General features: G+C 47.9%; 1 protein-coding gene across 3 annotated transcripts in view; it reads left to right on the forward strand.

Moving 5' to 3' along the window:
* The window catches only part of TSPAN9 (tetraspanin 9), a 201,524-nt gene that overhangs the window by 22,604 nt on the left and 161,893 nt on the right, over positions 1 to 17,027 (forward strand). Inside the window, exon 3 of one of the 3 annotated variants that reach the window (XM_047867766.1) lies at positions 8,006 to 8,039. The exons of the other annotated variants lie outside the window; for them this stretch is intronic. The gene's annotated coding sequence lies outside the window, so the exon portion shown is untranslated. The remainder of the gene's footprint in view (positions 1 to 8,005; positions 8,040 to 17,027) is intronic. 3 annotated transcript variants of the gene reach the window in all.

The raw sequence follows: 17,027 nt of genomic DNA on the forward strand, positions 1-17,027 counted from the left end.
ACAGGCAGGAAGCCTTGCTTGATTGACCCTTTCTTTATGGGCTGGGGTGCGGGAGCATGGCCACCCTGACTCTGGAGCAGAGGGGAAGTAGGAGGTGATTCTTCAGACTCTGCAGGGCCTTTCTTCTTTGGTCCCCACCCCAGGGACTAAAGCATTAGATGCTGCCACATTGTAAACCCAGTGGTCCCAGTGGGCTAGGGGACTGATCTCCATAGCCCCTGCGGCCACCACCCCCCATCCCCCAGGTTCCAAGTAGGGTTAGTGCTGTCAGGGGACGGACTCGGACTCAGGACTTCTGCAGCCTCCACGGCTCTTTTCTGATGGGCAAGGACATTTCTAACGGCTCCACTCGATCTCTGGTTCTTCCTTCCTTCTGAGGAGCAGAGCCCTTGATTGTCCCCTCCACTGACACTTGGCCTGTTTTCTCATTGTCTGGTACCAACCAGGTGGGCACTCAAATATTTTTTGAATGAACGGAACAAATACTGCATTTGTGATATAAAAAGAAATGTATCCCTAATCTAGCCGATTCCCCTGGACATTTAGAGCTCTTGCTTGATTTAAAATCATCCATCTTTGGGCACCTGGTGGCTCAGTCGGTTGAGTGTCCAACTTCGGCTCAGGTCATGATCTCACAGTTTGTGGGTTCAAGTCCCGTGTCGGGCTCTGTGCTGACAGCTCGGAACCTGGAGCCTGCTTTGGATTCTGTGTCTCCCTCTCTCTCTGCCCCTCCCCCACTCACACTGTCTCTCTCTCCCTCTCTCTCTCTCTCTCAAAAATAAACATTAAAAAAATTAAAAAATAAACCATCCATCTTCATAATCGCAGGGGTTGAAATGTCTCTGGGGAGGGGCAGGACTTGTAGATCAGGAGCTCCTCACTGAAGGAGCCGTGGCTCTGCCTGAGAGACTTAACCTTCCCTTTCCCGAGGAGGGGTGAACAGGGAGCCCTGCTCAAAAATTTCACAGTGGAGGAAACTGAGGCTGGTTTTCCCAGGTTCTTTTGAGCAGAGGAAGCTGGAGCCAGACTTTCTAGATGCTGACCCCGGATTCTATTTTATTCCATCCCCACCCCCACACCTGCTCCCATCTTCCTCAGTTCACCCAAGGATGCCTCTTGATTTCCTAGCACCCTGTGTGTGAGGTGACCTTGCAGGGCCTGAGGGCAGCTTTTTAGGAAAACATGCACCCCAAATGGCCAAATCCGTGAGGACTTGAGGGAGGCACGTGTGGGGTTATTTTGGGTTTGGTGGGCCGGGCTCAGATCTCTCTGGCATTCCCGGCCGCTGGCCTCTCAGAATTGACCAGAATGGAAGGATGATAAAAATCAAGGCTCCAGGAATAGCCCAAGAATTTGTTCATTCTTAACCTCTGTAAAGAGGTGCCGCCCAACCCAGAGCCCACAGTGAAGTTGGGGCTGGGGGTGGGTGCTGGTATGGGGAGGGGTAGAGAAGGAGAGTTAAGACCATTTCCTCTTCCTCCCCTGGGGTGGAGGAGGTGGCAAGCTCAGTGCCTGGCTCAGTGCCAATCTGATAAGAGAGAAGGATTTAGAGGCCAGAGGAATGTCGCTCCTCCTACTAGACCATCCCGGCCTCTTGGGGAGTCGCCTGGGAGCTCCCGTGGCCAGGGTCAGTGGGTCCAGCTTCCTGGGTCTCTCTAACTGCCTCTTTCTGTTTCTCTGTCCCTCTCAGACTTAGGCAGGCTTGGGGCAGCTGTGGCCTTGGATTCTCAGGGAGACTTACTGCCTCCTTTCTTCCCCAGAGCCAGGTCCAGAGTCACTTTTGCTCAGTGTACGGGAGGGAGATGTGTACTGAGTATCTATCCTACAGAAGTTCAGGAATCTGCCCTTGTCCTGAAGGAGCTAGATTGGACATGTAGAGACGACTGTGTGTAGACATTCAGACTCAGAAGCATCATCCAGACCAGTCCATAGTTCTGGAGGGGCGGGTGGAACTGTAACAGACAGAGTGGGTCAGTAGACAGAGCAGGCTACCAGGAGGCAGGACACCTGGCTTGTCCTGGACCAGTCACATTACTTCTCTAGGCTTTAGTTTAGTTTAGTTTAGTTTAGTTTAGTTTAGTTTAGTTTAGTTTAGTTAGTTTTTTATCTGTAAAATGAGGAGTCTCTGATCCCTGAGGTCCTTTCTGGCTTAAGAATGATCTGATTTCGGGGGTTGTAGGGAGGAAAAACTTTCTCAGATGGGGGCGGGGTGTTTGTGTTGCCTCTGCTCTTTGTTCCATATGGGGTCCAAGGGTGGGCATCTCAGCTGGTCATCCCCATGGGGGGCAGGCTGAAGGCTCAGATGTCACAGCTGGGCCCCAAACCTCTCTTCTGTTCTCTGGACACTTCTGCTCAAGAAAACTGTAAAATCTGACATTAGGTTTAAAAAATCAGTTGCCCTTGTCCAGGATGAGGTGATCATCCCTTGGCCAACAAGGTGAGGTCTGCACCTGCCCCTGGCCAGCCTTACTGCTTCCCCCTTGGAGCCACTTTGCCTCTTGTGTTTCTGTAAGGCTAAATTACCTGTAGCCTTTCCTCCCTCTCCCACCATGCAAGCTCTCATTTCTCATTGTTCCCGGTGTGGTCTACTTGCTTGAAATGCCCCTCCCACCCTGCATTGTGTTTTCTCTTATCTGCATTGTTTTAGCAGGTAGGAAAATTTGTTCAGCCATTATTTCTTCAAGAATTTTTCTGTTCCCCCTTCTCTCTGTTGTCTTTCTAGAACTTTAGTTACATGACTATTAGCCTCTTGGATATTGTCCTATAGGTTTCTGATGCTCTATTAATTTTTTTCAGTCTTTTTTCTTTGTGTGCTTCATCTGAGATAATTTCTATTTGTTATGTCTTCAGGTACAATGTTATTTTCTTCTGCAGGGTCTAATCTGATGTTAAATTTTTCTATCCAGTGTATCGTTTATTTCAGATGCTATCTTTTTCATCTCTAGAAGTTCGATATGTGTCTTTTTATATCTTTTCTCTTTTTATCATGTGTATGTTTCCCTCTACATTCTGGAGCATATGGAGCATACTTACAATTGCTGCTTTTCATCTGTGTCTGCTGGTGTCATCATCTTTGTCATCTTTGGGTCTGTTCTATTAACTGATTTTTCTCCTGGTTATGGGTCATATCTTTCTGCTTCTTTGAATGCTTGCTAATTTTTGATTGAGTGCCAGACATTGTAGATTTAATGTTGCTGGATTTCATTATATTTCTTTAAATAGTATTGGACTTTATTTTGGCATGCATTTCAATTGCTTGGGATCAGTTTAATATTTGAGGCTTGTCTTTAAGCTTTGTGAGGGTGGATCCAGAGCAGCTTTTAGTCCAGGGCTAATTTAGCTTCACTACTAAGGCACCACCCTTCTGAGGACTCTGCCCAGTGCCCTGGGTATAGTGAGGTCTCTCTACTCTCCAGGGGGGAATGTGACCTCTTTTTGGCCCTGTGTGCTACAATCATTTGGCCTATTGCTTTCCATTGGTTCTCTTCCCAGTCTTGTGGAGCTCACTTCACACATGTGTGGATTAGCCAGAGAGTCAAGGAGACTCTTCTGCACATTCCTAGAGCACCCTGTCTGCACAGCCCTTTGTCTCTACTATTCTACCTTCAATTCTAGCTCCATGAACTCTGATTTCTGTCTCTTCAGCTTGGTGAGACCACTGGACTCCATTTGTGTGTTTAAAAAAATTTTTTTTTTAGTGTTTGTTTATTTTTGAGAGACACAGAGAGAGAGAGAGAGAGAGAGAGCGCACAAGTGGGGGAGGGGTAGAGAGAGAGGGAGACACAGAATCTGAAGCAGGCTCCAGGCTCTGAGCTGTCAGCACAGAGCCTGACGCGGGGCTTGAACTCACAGACTGTGAGATCATGACCTGAGCTGAAGTCGGATGCTCAACTGACTGAGCCACCCAGGTGCCCCACTGGACTCCATTTGTATTCCTTCTCCTGTGCAGCTGTGTGCAAACCACCTCCAGGCAGTCAGCTGGGTAACCATAGGACTCACTCTTACATTTTCCTCTTCTCAGGGATTACAGTCCTGTGCGGCCTGTTGTCTCATATCTGAAGGAATTGTCTCATGTATTCTGTTCAGATTTCTAGCTGCTTAAAGTGGGAGGGTAGAGCCAGTCTGCATGACTTCACCATGGTGGTAAACCAAAGTCCAGCATTATTGGAAGACTTACCTTGGGCATCACTTCCTTCCCCACTGAGGAATGTGTCTCTAGTCAGCACTCTTATGAGACCCCATAAGCAGGATATTCTTTTCCTCATAATTTTATCTGGGTCTGTTATCTCTCTAAGTAGGCTGTCTCCCTTAACACAAAGATGAGATGGTATTTTCTTGTTGTCAAAGAAAATGTAGTATTTCCCTGGTACATAGTCCAGTGCCTGGCATATAGTAGGCAGCTCACATTTGTTGATTGCATGAGTGAATGAGAAATGAAAGAAACTGTAAGCTAACTATCTAAGAAGAACACTATCTCAGTGGGTATGGAATTCAGACTCTCTTTGTGCTCTGTGGAGCTTCCACCACATCTGTAGTGTTGGGGTTTGTTAATTCTGGTCGGGACACTGGCAAATCTGAATTCATCCAGAGAAGGGCGACTAAGGTGCTGGACGCTATACCACGTGGGAGTTGGATGAAGGATTTAGGAATGTTCGTTTTGTCCTAGAATTGCTTTTATGGAGTGGTAAGGGGGACACGATAATTGTTTTCTAACATGTGCAGGATTGATGGGGAAGAAGAAGGCTTAAACGTGTCCTGTAGCTTCAGAGGGCCCAACCTAGGACCCATGGATGAGGGGATTCCAGAAGATTGGATGTGGATCCAGTTCCAGGAAGAACTTGTCTTATCTTGTCTGTCTGTCTTTCTTTTCTTTCTTTCTTTCTTTCTTTCTTTCTTTCTTTCTTTCTTTCTTTCTTTCTATTTATCTTGAGAGAGAGTGAGTACAAGCAGGGGAGGGGCAGAGAGAAGGAGAGACAGAAGCCCAAGCAGGCTCTGCACCATTTGTGCAGAGCCCAGTGCAGGGCATGAACTCAGTAACTGTGAGATCATGACCTGAGCTGAGATCAAGAGTTGAAAACTTAACCAACTGAGCCACTCAGGTGCCCCTGGGAGGAACTTTCTAACTGCTAGTGCCATCTAGCAGATGAATAGGCTATCTTGGGAGGTAGTGAGCTCTTCATCACTTCTGGGGTTTAAGTAAAAACTGATATTTATTGATCAGGGATTTTGTGTTTGGGATTGTAAGATTAGATATGATGTTGTATGAGATCGTTTCTAAGATACTTTTCTACTCAATGATTCTAAATCTTTGTCCTCCCTTTGAGCCCAATGATCCAGCCCTCCTGGAAATTCCCAGTCCCCAACACCCCCCCCCCCCCGCCACCACACACAGTGCACACCCGAATATGCCCTCCTTTCTACAGTTTTGTGGAACTCCTCATACCTTCATCCTTGCCCAAAGTGGACTCCTTCTGGTGGCCCTGCAGACCAGCTGCTCGCCGTCTGTGCTCATCTCCATCATTTCAGTTCCAGCCTGACTGGCACCCCATCCATCTGGGCTGGTGCCTTATGTCAGTGCCTTGTCCCATTGTGTCTCCTGTGTCTGGACACACAGTGCCTTTGAGACAGTGCAGGACTCTGGTTAGCCCGTTGTTCTCCCTCCTGCCCACACAGCAACATCTGGCAGCCTTGCTGCGGCCATTCTCCGTGCTCGCGAACGTCACTCTGAACACACATGGCTGCTCTTGATCTGTTCATTGACTTACTTCTCTGGGATCGTGTCACTTCCTCTGTGCGGCCTCTCCCCTCCCTGGACTGAAAGCTCCCAGGGAGATGCCACCCCATTGGGTCTGGGATGGTACCTTGCACACTGTGGAGGCCCATTAAACGGTGGTGGGGGCAGGATTTTCAAGAGAATCTTCAAGGACCTGCCTTTCCCCATTAAAAAAAATTTTTTTTAGTGTTTATTTACTTTTGAGAGAGAAAGAGAGAGACAGAGGCATGAGCAGGGTAGGGGAAGAGAGAAAGAGAGACACAGAATTCGAAGCAGGCTCCAGTCTCTGAGTTGTCAGCCCAGAGCCCGACATGGAGCTCAAACACACAAACTGTGAGATCATGACATGAGCCAAAGTTGGATGCTTAACTGACTGAGCCACCCAGGCACCCCAGCCTTTTGCCATTTTTAAGGTGGTCTTTAGGGAGCTCCAAATAAGATTCCAGCCAGAGAAGGAAGGGCAGGTCTGCAGCTCAGTGGCTGGATAGTGTAGGGGGCTGACTCAGAAGGGGCAAAAAGCCAAGGACTCCATCTTCTGCTTCCCTAAAGCTGTTGCCCAACCTCTCAGTGGAAGGAACCTTTGTCAGGTTGTCTGCTAGGGGATCCATGGTACCTCCCTGGTTCCTTCGTGGTGTCTGCAGCAGTCAGCTCTGCCCAGGGGGTAAGTCACAGCCAGGGAGGCTCTGGGGGCAAGGGCTTTATAGAAAGCAGACCTGAGGTGAGAAATCTTCCCGGCAGCTGAGTGCCCTAGCCTGACCCCAAGTGGCCTCGAGCTCCCGAGAGCCTCCTTCCCAGTGTGCTGCTCGTCTTCCTTCAGCTCGCTGGGCCACGCATGGTCATGGATGTGAGGAGCACTCTTGAACTCGGACTCGGGTTCTCTGGTCCTCTTAGCCTTGGTCAGACAGGCCTGACATGGGGAAGTCTTGTTTCTTCCTCTGCAAATGGGAAGAACAAGGGCTCCACTGGGGAGCGGGGGGTGAGCTCGTTTGCAGGACTGATGTTCGAGGCTCCCGCTCCCAGAGCTGCTTTCGCCGTCCTGGACAATGTGGGCTTAGCCTCTTCCTCAGCAAAAGCGCAGCACTCCTCGCAAATGGGAGTCCTTTCTCCCATAGAAGCAAAGGGAATGTTATTTGGAAACTGATCTGCTAGGAGGGCTGGAGTGCAAGTGCATTTAGGCTCACAAAGTCGGCGCCCCCACTGGAAAGGGAGCTCCAGGGGAGAAGGCGTGCCTCTCTCTGTATTTGCTCTATACGTCCAGCATCGAGACAGCAGCTGGCACAAAGTGGGCACCCCGTAGACGTCTGACGACTGAATGAAAGCATCTGGGAGGAAGGAGTCCCGGCATTCGTGTGGCCAGGGTCGTGTGGCCAGGGCTGTGCAGCACTCCACCTGGCCTCTGCCACTTAACAGATGAGGTAGATGAGGTTCGGCGGGGCAGTAGTGTGCCCAGGCCCCTCGCTGTCAGATGGGAGACCTCAGTGTTTTGTCTCCCAGCTGCTTGCTTGTTCCACTGGAAGGCTGCCAAGACAATAATAAAAACAATGCTATAATTACAGCTAATATTGACGGAGTGCGCTCTGTCATGACGGGGAGTGTTTTGGCCTAATTCTTGAAATGCGCTCACTGAAAAGAGATTTCCCGAATTTGTTCACCCTTCCCCGTGGCCTTCTGTACCCATGCCCTAGTGTCCGCCTTAGAACACATTTGCCCTCCATGTGAAGAAAAGAAAAAGATACTATTTTCATCAGTCCTATCCATGGTAGCTGTTGTCTGCATGCTGTTTAGGTCAACTAATGGTTTATTGGGGGTGTTTATATTGGTGATCTTACTATTCTCTATGTGGTTATCAGTATGGGATTTGCTCATTTGTGCTTCTGCCGGTCATCTATTGAGCACCTACTGTATGTAAGCAGGTCCTGGGCACCAGGGATTCGGTGGGGACTAGCACCTGATGTGTCTACCTGTCTGAGGACCTCAGACATGACTTAGCTGGTTCCTCGAGGCAAGAACTGTGTGTGTAAATCCTTCTGTGTTTAAGGCTCCCCTTAGCACTAGGGTCTCTGCCCTGGGACTGAAAGTTAGCATGGGGGATGCATTGTGGAGTCTTCCTTTTCTATAGGGCACTCTGCTAGGAAAGCACTGAAGCATACTCCCAGGCATCATTTTACTGTCGTTTCCCCCTGACAATGACCTTGAGAAGTGGTTAGAATGAGGATTTTTTTTTTTTTTCAGAGGAAGCCACTGAGCCTCAGAGGACTGACAGCGTGTAAGTGGGGCTGAGGACTTGTGATTTCGATCCTGGCCTCAGCTTGGTTCACCCTAAGTGTTCTGAGAATCTCATTCCACAAATGTTTGAGGGGCTCCTCTGCCAGGGGATGCAGGAGAGAAGGAAAATCCCTGTCCTCAAGAGCTTATATTTTGGTGGAGAAGATTGACCATAAGCAAATAATTTCAGCTCTGTATTACATTGGGTAGTGACAGAAGCTATGGAGAAAAGTGAAATAGGGAAGGGGTGGAGGATAGGGCAGGGCTCAGGGATTATGGCTTACACAGGGCACTTAGGGAAGGCCTTACCGAGGAGGTAAATTTTAGCAGAGATGGCAGAAGGTGATGGAGCCAACTCTGAAGATACCTGGGGAAGGTGCATCCCATGGCAGAGGGAATAGGATGTGCAAAGGCCCTGAGGCAGGAGTGTGTGTGGCTTGTTCAAGCCTGTATAGCTGGTGTGAAGTGAGCAAGGGAAAGGTCATGGTCCTCAGAGCACATAGGGCCTTGGAAGTCTTTTTCTGGGCTTTAGCTTCTCTGGTGGTGAGGTGGGAGCCAGTGGAGGAATTTGATGGAGGAGAGACAGACCTGCCTCCCATTTCAAAAGGATCACTGGCTACTATGTAGAAAATCGACTGAGCGTATATATGCGGCGGCAGCAGCAGCAGCAGCAGCAGCAGCAGCAGCAGCAGCAATAATAATAACTGCTCTCTATCAAGTGCTTGTTGAGTGCCAGGCATGGTCGCACTTAATCCTCCTGACCACTTTATCTCCATCTTCCTTAGGCGGAAACCTAGACTCAGCTGGTAGAGCTGGCTGTCAGTTTAGGACAATCTGATTCCAAAGTTTGTGCTCTTGACTGTCATCCATTTTTCAGTGGCAGAGGGATGGCTCGTTTAGAATGGCAGCGAACAGACATCTGGGTGTGGCAGTCGGGTGGACCGTGTACCCATTCTCTGGCTGCTCTCGGGGGTTCAGCGGGCCACCCAGAAGAGGGGTGAGGGGCAGGCTCTCTCCTCTTACTCTCGTATTGAGTGGAGGCTGGGGCAAATTGCTTCCAGATGAGGGAAGCAGTTTGGGGAGTGGAATTTGTGCCCTGTCTCCAGACAGCAGACTCTCAGGGCCTGAGAGGGCCTTGTGTCTTTGTGTTTGGCCTATCAGACAAGCCCTTGTACTTAGAGACCTGGAATTTTTGCTACCGACTGGGGCTCAGTGCCCCGAGGCAGGTGGGCGGGAGACCTCTGCAGATGGTCTCCCCCTCCCTGGAGACACAGCCTCCCTCTCTTTCTGAGTGAAGTCTGGGCCAAAGTGCCCTGTATTTTATCTCCCCCTTTTCTTCCAAGTAGCTTAGGTCACTTTCAGAATGTCACTTCCATAATCCTCATATTTATTGCTCCCTAAGGAAGTAGGAAGATTTTGCCTTGTCTTAAAAAAAAAAAAAAAAAAAAAAGTGCTGGGGGTCCCTGGCTGGCTCAGTCCGTAGAGCGTGTGACTCTTGATCTTGGGCATGTGAGTTCGAGTCCCACGTTGGGGGGTTGAGTTTACTTAAAAAAAAAAAAAAAAAAAAAAAAAAAGTGCTGCCGGGTGGGAAAACTGGGGGAGTGAGGCTGGGGTGGATCAAGGGAGGGAAGCCCAGGCCTGGGTGCAGCTTGCCTGGAGTGGGGCAGGGAGGGAAGAGCTGAGCTGACTTGGGTTTGTTCTTTTTAGCTTGACCTTTGGTGTCTGAGTGTGTGGGAGATGGGGCTGAGCTGGGACTCCCTGCCCTTACCTAGCAAGTGGTCTCAGAGAGCTGATGCGGCCCTGGCCACGTGAAGTGAGGGGGATTCTGGAAAAGAGAGGAGGTGGCCGCCTCAGGCCAGACTCCCTGGCTGCTCAGCGTCAGCGGGGGCCCTGGGGCTGGGGCTTGGAGGCACTCTCCCAACCTTGAATACACACCACCACCCACAGCGCCAGACCTTGGCGGGCCAGGCAGGGGAGGGTCCATTGTTCCGCAGGGTAGAGAGAGGACCATTTTGGGAAGGAAAGGCTCCTTCTTGGCTGCTCAGATCCCAGCGGGTTAGCAGCCACAGAAGCAGAGCAAACAGGCCCCTGACTTTGTTTCTATTTCAGAAACCTCACTGTTGCTGACAGGCCACCACTGCAGAACGTGGCATCATCACAGGGCCATGGAGCTGACAGCTGCCTCCTGCAGTGGGGGTGGGGAAGGGGGTGCCGAGGGTGGGGGCTCTATCGAGACCGCTGCCTCCATCAATTCGAGTTAGAGTGGGGGAGGGGCCAGACATGCCTCGGCCTTGGCCTGTTCTCCTGACCTCACAAGCCAGCAAGTGAATATCTGCCTCAAAGACTGAGGGTGGTGAGGCAGGACAGTAAAGGGTGGGAAGTGGCCTGGAAACTTGGATTGCATTCCCAGCCGGTTTGGCTGACCAGCCAGGTGACTAGGGCCTTCTTTCTAGTCTTCCCACCTGCAATCTTTCTGAGCCTTAAAGCTCCAGCTTTCTCAGGTCAGGGTGAGAGGAGAGAGGACCCAGGTACAGAGACCCTCCCTGCCCCTGCCCAGCCCCCAGATGCCAGGTGCCCTTCCTCCGAGGCCTTTGCATGGTGGTTGTTAGGTCTGGCTTTCCTTTTCTGTTAGGGCACTGGCTTCATGGTGGCCTGTGCCCTGTCTGGCTGTCAAATGCTCCAGAGACTCTTAGGTCATACTCTGAGCCAGCCTCCTGCCTCAGTGTCCCCATTCTTCACACTCAGAATGGTATTTTTCTTAATTTATATATTACCTTGTTCCAGAAAAGATGATTAAAACAAATCCAAATGCCTGGCAATATCACTGGTCTGTTTGTTCCTGGCTTGAGTTTCACCTGTTGGCTAGGACGCTTATCTGTGGTCAGCAAATTGATGGTTTGTGATGGGTCCCCAAGGCTTGCACTCATTCATCCTTCCTGGAACAACACTGGGCTGTACATTCTTTACAAAGTCTTGAGGAGCCATTGTAGATGTCCCCTCCCTCCACTAAGTGTTCCCTGCCTCCCTCTTGCTGAGGGTGCCTTTCCTTTGTGACCCTGTAGCGCCTTGGGTGAAGCTTTTGAGAGGAATAAGACAGTTTCTATCATAGAGCCTAGTGGGATAGACAGTGAGGCATCTTGCCCTTATACAGGTAATGCAGGGGCCCACATCAGAGGTGCTCTATAAATGGGTTCGCCTTAAAAATCTGAAGAAGTATACATTCTGTACTCACACTTTATTGATACTTGGTTTGGTGTAGAATTCTAGGCTAGGGATTTTTGTGTGTGTATGTGTGCAAAATATTGCTTAGTTTTCTTTTCAGTTCCAGGGTTACTGTCCAAAAGTCTAATGCCATTCCAATTTTGATCCTTTGTAGGTCACAAAGGATTTTTCTCTCTGGAGTTGCCAGCGTCCTGTGTAAAAGTCATCTTTGTCTAGCATTCTGAGATATCACAAGTGACATTGTTTAGTGTGGATATACGTTCATGCAAGGGCACCCTGGAATCTTTCACTCTTGAAACACACATTGTCTAGTTCTGGGAAGTTTTCTTGAATTACTTCATAGATGATTTTTCTCTTGCCACTTTCTTTCTTCTTTCCCCTGGAGCTCCTAGAATTTGGATACTAAGTCTCCTGGATTGGTCTTATAATTTTATTTTCTTTCTCTTTTCTACTCTCACCCCTTTCTGGGAGATTTCTTCAGCTTTTTATTGAGGTTTTCATGTTAATTAGCATATTTTTTAATTTTTAAGAGTTCTTATGTTTTCTGAATATATCTTTTTGTTTTAAATAGCATTCTGTTTTGGTTTCATAGATGCAATATCACCTCTTATTTCTCTGGTGCTATATAGTTTTATTTTGGGGGGAAGTATTCTTCCTTACCAATGCCTATAAGGTGTGTGTACGTATGCTTTTTCTGTTTTTCCTGTGACAGACCTTTGGTAGTCTGCTTACATCTGCGTGGGGCATTAAGCTCTGTGTGTTTGTATGTGGCAGGCCTTTGTGGACTCTGGGCCTAATGTGGGGTGACCTGGTGGGCCTGTTTCACTTAGGAACCAGTAAGTTAGTATCTTAGGTATTTTCTCTTGAGCTGTTAAGATTTCCTAGAGAGGAATCTTCTATTAGTCTACCTGGAAAGCCTAAGGCTGACCCTCTATGCCCAGGAACCTAATGGGGAAGAGGGCAGGGATTTGGGCCTTCTTGTACTTCAGCTTAGCCGTTTCTAGCATGGTGCCCAGCATTTCCTTTTGCTCAGTTTCTCCATTCTGCAGACCTTCCACTTTACCCTCTCCAAAGAATAAACCCCTGGGATGGGGAGGGACACTGACCTGTCTGAGGCAAGTTGGGGAGGAAGTCGGGGGGCTTGGGACTCTTTCTTAGGCAGACCTGTAACCAGGCTTCCTTGGTGCTGCTGGTCCCCATGCCTTCTGGGGGTTCTGGGGGGCCAGTGCTTTGGGATTCAGCACTATCAGGTTTCTTAAGATAGTTAGCCTTTGTCCTTGTGCCCTCCAGTCTCTAAAATTGTGTGGCTACCATCTTCCCTTCTGCTCTCTTCGAAATTGGGGGCTTATGCCTGCAACAAAAGTCTCTTCTTTCTTGTTTTAGCGAGGTGTCAGGGACCAGCCCAGGTGAACTCACGTGTTCTCTCTGAGAGCTTTGGCCAAAGCGTAGTTGGTATGTTTAGTTGCCCTTCTGTGTTGTTTTTCACGGAGCAGGGGGTGTGTTTCTTCAGCCTTTGTGGGAACGGAATGAAAGATCATTTTATTATGCATGCTTATTGCAGAACCCCCAGTACCCAGAGCTGTGCCAATGACCCACGAGACCCTCAGCAGTCGCTGGCCGAATCAATGAGTGAACACGCGAATGAATTGCAAAGAGACTTGTAAACAAAAATGGAAGCAGAAGTACAATTCATTTGCACTGAAAGGCAAACAACTTAACACAACTCTACACCTGTTAAATATCAAACTGTTTAACAGACTTGATGGCTAGCGGTGGGGACACTGTGGACTTTTTCCTCATCTTGGTTTATTTTCTCTGGCCGTAGTGAGCATGCCATACTTCTGTAATTTTTGAAGAGGAATTAAATGAAGAAGAATAAGAACATGTCTAGTTTAGAATGTAAGCCTAGGCACATAGGAACCTAGGTACCATCTAGGGCTTTGGCAGCCTTTCAAGGTCATTCTACTGCCTTGGACCTTGGTGTCTTCCTCTGTAAAGCAAGTGGCTGGACCAGATGCATCAAAGGTCCAAAGTGCTAGTCCTGTGACTCCAGTACTGTCTTCTCTTGCTCCTGTTATGACAGTGTAGGTCTCTTGTGGAAAAGAACTGCCCCTACCTCCTTTTTTTTTTTTTCTTTTCTGACCTAGAATGTCTTTTTTGCCTGCATTTCTGCTCAGCTGGACCCTTCTAACCTTCAGAACAGAATCAGAGTCTCCCTTCCTTCCTGAACAGTCCTCTGCTGCTCCAGGATATGCCAGTCTCCCTTTCTGCAGCAGCCTTTGGCTTTTTTAGTTTGCAGTTGGGTAGAAAGGAAAGAGCCTAGACCTTGAAGCCCCATGGTGCTGGGTTGGATTTTAATTCCGCTGTTTACTAATAATGTGACCTTGGACAGTTTACCTGGTCTCTCTGAGCTTCAGTTTCCTCATCTTCTCAAAGGTAATTTGTATTGAAAGTTATCTCATGGAGTTTACGTGAGAATTGAATATGGTATGTATTTAAAGTGCCTTGGTTAACATGTGACACAAAATAGCCCCATCACACAAGATGATGGTGCCAGCAGTAATGATCAGTATTTCTGTGCATTACTTTATTTACTCACAGAGTAGAAACTTCTATTATTTTTATTTTTCCAGTGAGGAGATGGAGCTGTAAAGAAACAATTTGCCAAAGGTTACAAATCAAGGACATTTACCTTTTTTTTCCAAATGTTTTTCTTTTCTTCTTCTTCTTTTTTTTAATGTTCATTTTTACTTTTGAGAGAGAGACAGAGCACAAGCGGGGCAGGGGCAGAGAAAGAGGGAGACACAGAATCCGAAGCAGGCTCCATCTGAGCTGTCAGCACAGAGCCCGACACGGGGCTCGAACTCACGAACTGTGAGATCATGACCTGAGCTAAGGTTGGACACTTAACCTACCGAGCCACCCAGGTGCCCCATCAAGTGCTTTTTTTTCTCTTTAAGTGTTTTTGTGTTTGCACTTCCTCCATGGATACTGATCTGTGAGCTGACTCCATGTCAGGTCTTGGTGCAGGGAACATAGCAGTGAGAAGACAAAGTTCCTGCCCTGATAAAGCTTGTCTTCTTGTGTCAGAGCGGGTCAGTGAACAAACAAACACTGTGTAACAGGCAGAGCAAGCGTGGAGGTGAAAATGGGGCAGCACTAGGCACCCACTAGGCCTGTGAGAGGGTGATGGGGAGAGTTATTTTGTGTTAGGAGTCAGGGAGAGCTCCTCTCATATGGGGATCCAGAGACCTCAGGGGGAATCGAGGGAGCAGGCCTCTTGAGTGTCTGGGGAAGCACATTCCAGGTCTTGGGGGCCAGTGAGTGCGACTGTGAGTGGCAGAGCTGAGGACGTGAACTTGTTTCCTCAATTCCTTGCTTCCTCTTTGAAGTCGAAGACTGCCTCTTCTTCCTGTTTTGTGTCCTATGTGACATTGGATAAAGAAAGTGGGGGGCACTTTGGTAGATGATCAAGAAATATTTTTTGGTTGATGAGCACTCCCACCCATGTCTTCTTAACTTGCAGTTGGGTAGTGCCTATGTAGACACAGGGTTTGTACATAGTCACCACTCTTGGATGGTTCTCAGCCCCCTTCCCACAGTCTCCAGGGGAGCACAGACTTGGGAGCATCGCTGCCTGCAAGGCCTGTCCTCCTCTCTGTGCTGCAGCTGTGCTGGGCTTCTCTGAGCCCTTCACCAGGGCACATGCTGCCTTCCCCAGGGCCTTTGCACACGTGACTCCCATATACTCCTTCACGTGTTAGTCAGGTTTGCCTACAGGGGAGCCTTCCCTGATCCCTGACCCGGGTCAGTCCCCTTGTTCTGTGCTATCATAGACTTGTTGGTTCTTTCCTTCATAGCATTTCTCTCCATTTATAACTGTATACTCACCTGTGTGGTCCTCAGACTCTGAATGTCTTTCTCCCTGGGCCATAAACTCCAGGAGACAGAAGCCTAAACTGCTGTTGCTCATCCCTTTTCCTCCCCTGCACCTCCAGCATCTAGCACAGGAGTTGGCAAATTTTGTGTGTAAAGGACCTGATTATAAATGGCTTTGCAGATCGTCTGGTCTCTGGTGTTAGCTACTTAGCTCTGCCCTTGAAGCACAGAGGTAGCCATAGACAATACATACACGAATGTGCGTGGCTGTTTCCCAATTTATTTATGGACATCAATGATGGAATTTCATGTAATTTCCACATGTCATGAAATATTATTCTGCTTTTGATTTTTTTCTAACCTTATAAAAATGGGAAAATGATTGTTAGTTTGCAGGCTTTATAGACAACAGGCTGGATTCGGCCAGCCTGTAGTTTATGGACCTCTGATGTAGCATCATGCGTGGCTTATAGTAGGTTCAGTAAGTATTTGTTGAACAAGTGGATGGCATCTTGGACACAGTAAGAAGTAATGAGTTTATGAGCTGCTGCCTTCCCTTGATCTACTCCATAATCTCTACCCCTTATCAGATTCCCCGTGATCTGTTAAAATCGAAGAAGATACTCAACTGGTTCTTTTTTAAAAAACAGCTTTATTGGGGTGCCTGGGTGGCTCAGCCAGTTGAATGGCTGACTTTGGCTCAAGTCATGATCTCCCCATGCATGGGTTCCAGCCCCGTGTCGAGCCTTGTGCTGACAGCTCGGAGCCTGGAGCCTGCTTCAGATTCTGTGTCTCCCTTTCTCTCTGCCCTTCTCCCACTTGTGCTCTGCCTCCAAAATAAATAAACATTAAAAAAATTGAAAAAAACTTTATTAAGTAGTAATTTACATATCATAAAATTCACCCATTTTCAAAGTGAGCAATTCAGTAGTTTTAAGTGTATTCTCAGTTATGCGACTGTCATCACTATCAATTTTAGAAATTTCATCCCCTGTCAGAGAACACCGTATGCATTAGTAGTCATTCCCATCCCCACAAACAGCCCCATTCATGTACTTTTTTTCCTCTATAGATTTACCTCTTCTGGATATTTCATATAATGGAATCATGTCATATGTGGTCTTTTATGACTAGTTTTTCACTTAAGCATGGTATTTTCAAGGTTCATTCATGTTGTCGCCTGTTAGGATTTCTTTTTAAGACTGAGTAATATTCCATTGCGTGGACATACCACATGTTGTTTGTCCTTATTCATTTATCTGCTGACAGACATTTGAGTTGTTTCCACCTTTAGATTGCTGTGAATAAAGCTGCTGTGAACGTTCACGTACAATTTTTTGCGTGAGCATGTGTTTTCATTTCTCTTGGGCAAATACCTAGAAGTGGAATTGCTGGGTCATATGGTAACTGTGTTGAGCCTCTTAAGTTGCTCCAGACTATTCTCCAAAGCAGCTGCACCGTCTTACACTCCACCTAACAGTGTACAGGGGTTCCATTTCCTCCACATCCTTGCCGACGACTTTTTGTTTGAAAATTTTTAAGTTTATTTACTTATTTTGAGAGAGAGAAAAGAGAGAGAGAGAGAAAGAGAAAGAAAATGTGTGAGTTGGGGAGGGGCAGGGAGAGAGGGAGGGAGAGAATCCCAAGCAGGCTCTGTGCTGTCCACTCAAAGCCCCACGCGGGGCTCAATTTCACAAACCTTGAGATCATGACCTGAGCTGAAATCAAGAGGCAGACGCTTAACCGACTGAGCCACCCAGGTGCCCCTATTTTAATTGTTTCAACGACTCTTTTACTGCTTGTCTTTTTGATTGGCCAGTTCTTTTTTCATTGCACACACCTTTGGTTGTGAGACGGTGGGCTGAATTGAGCACCTAGATAAGTTCCA

Source organism: Prionailurus viverrinus, chromosome B4 (assembly GCF_022837055.1).
Source record: "Prionailurus viverrinus isolate Anna chromosome B4, UM_Priviv_1.0, whole genome shotgun sequence".
In the NCBI taxonomy this organism is placed as follows: domain Eukaryota; kingdom Metazoa; phylum Chordata; class Mammalia; order Carnivora; family Felidae; genus Prionailurus; species Prionailurus viverrinus.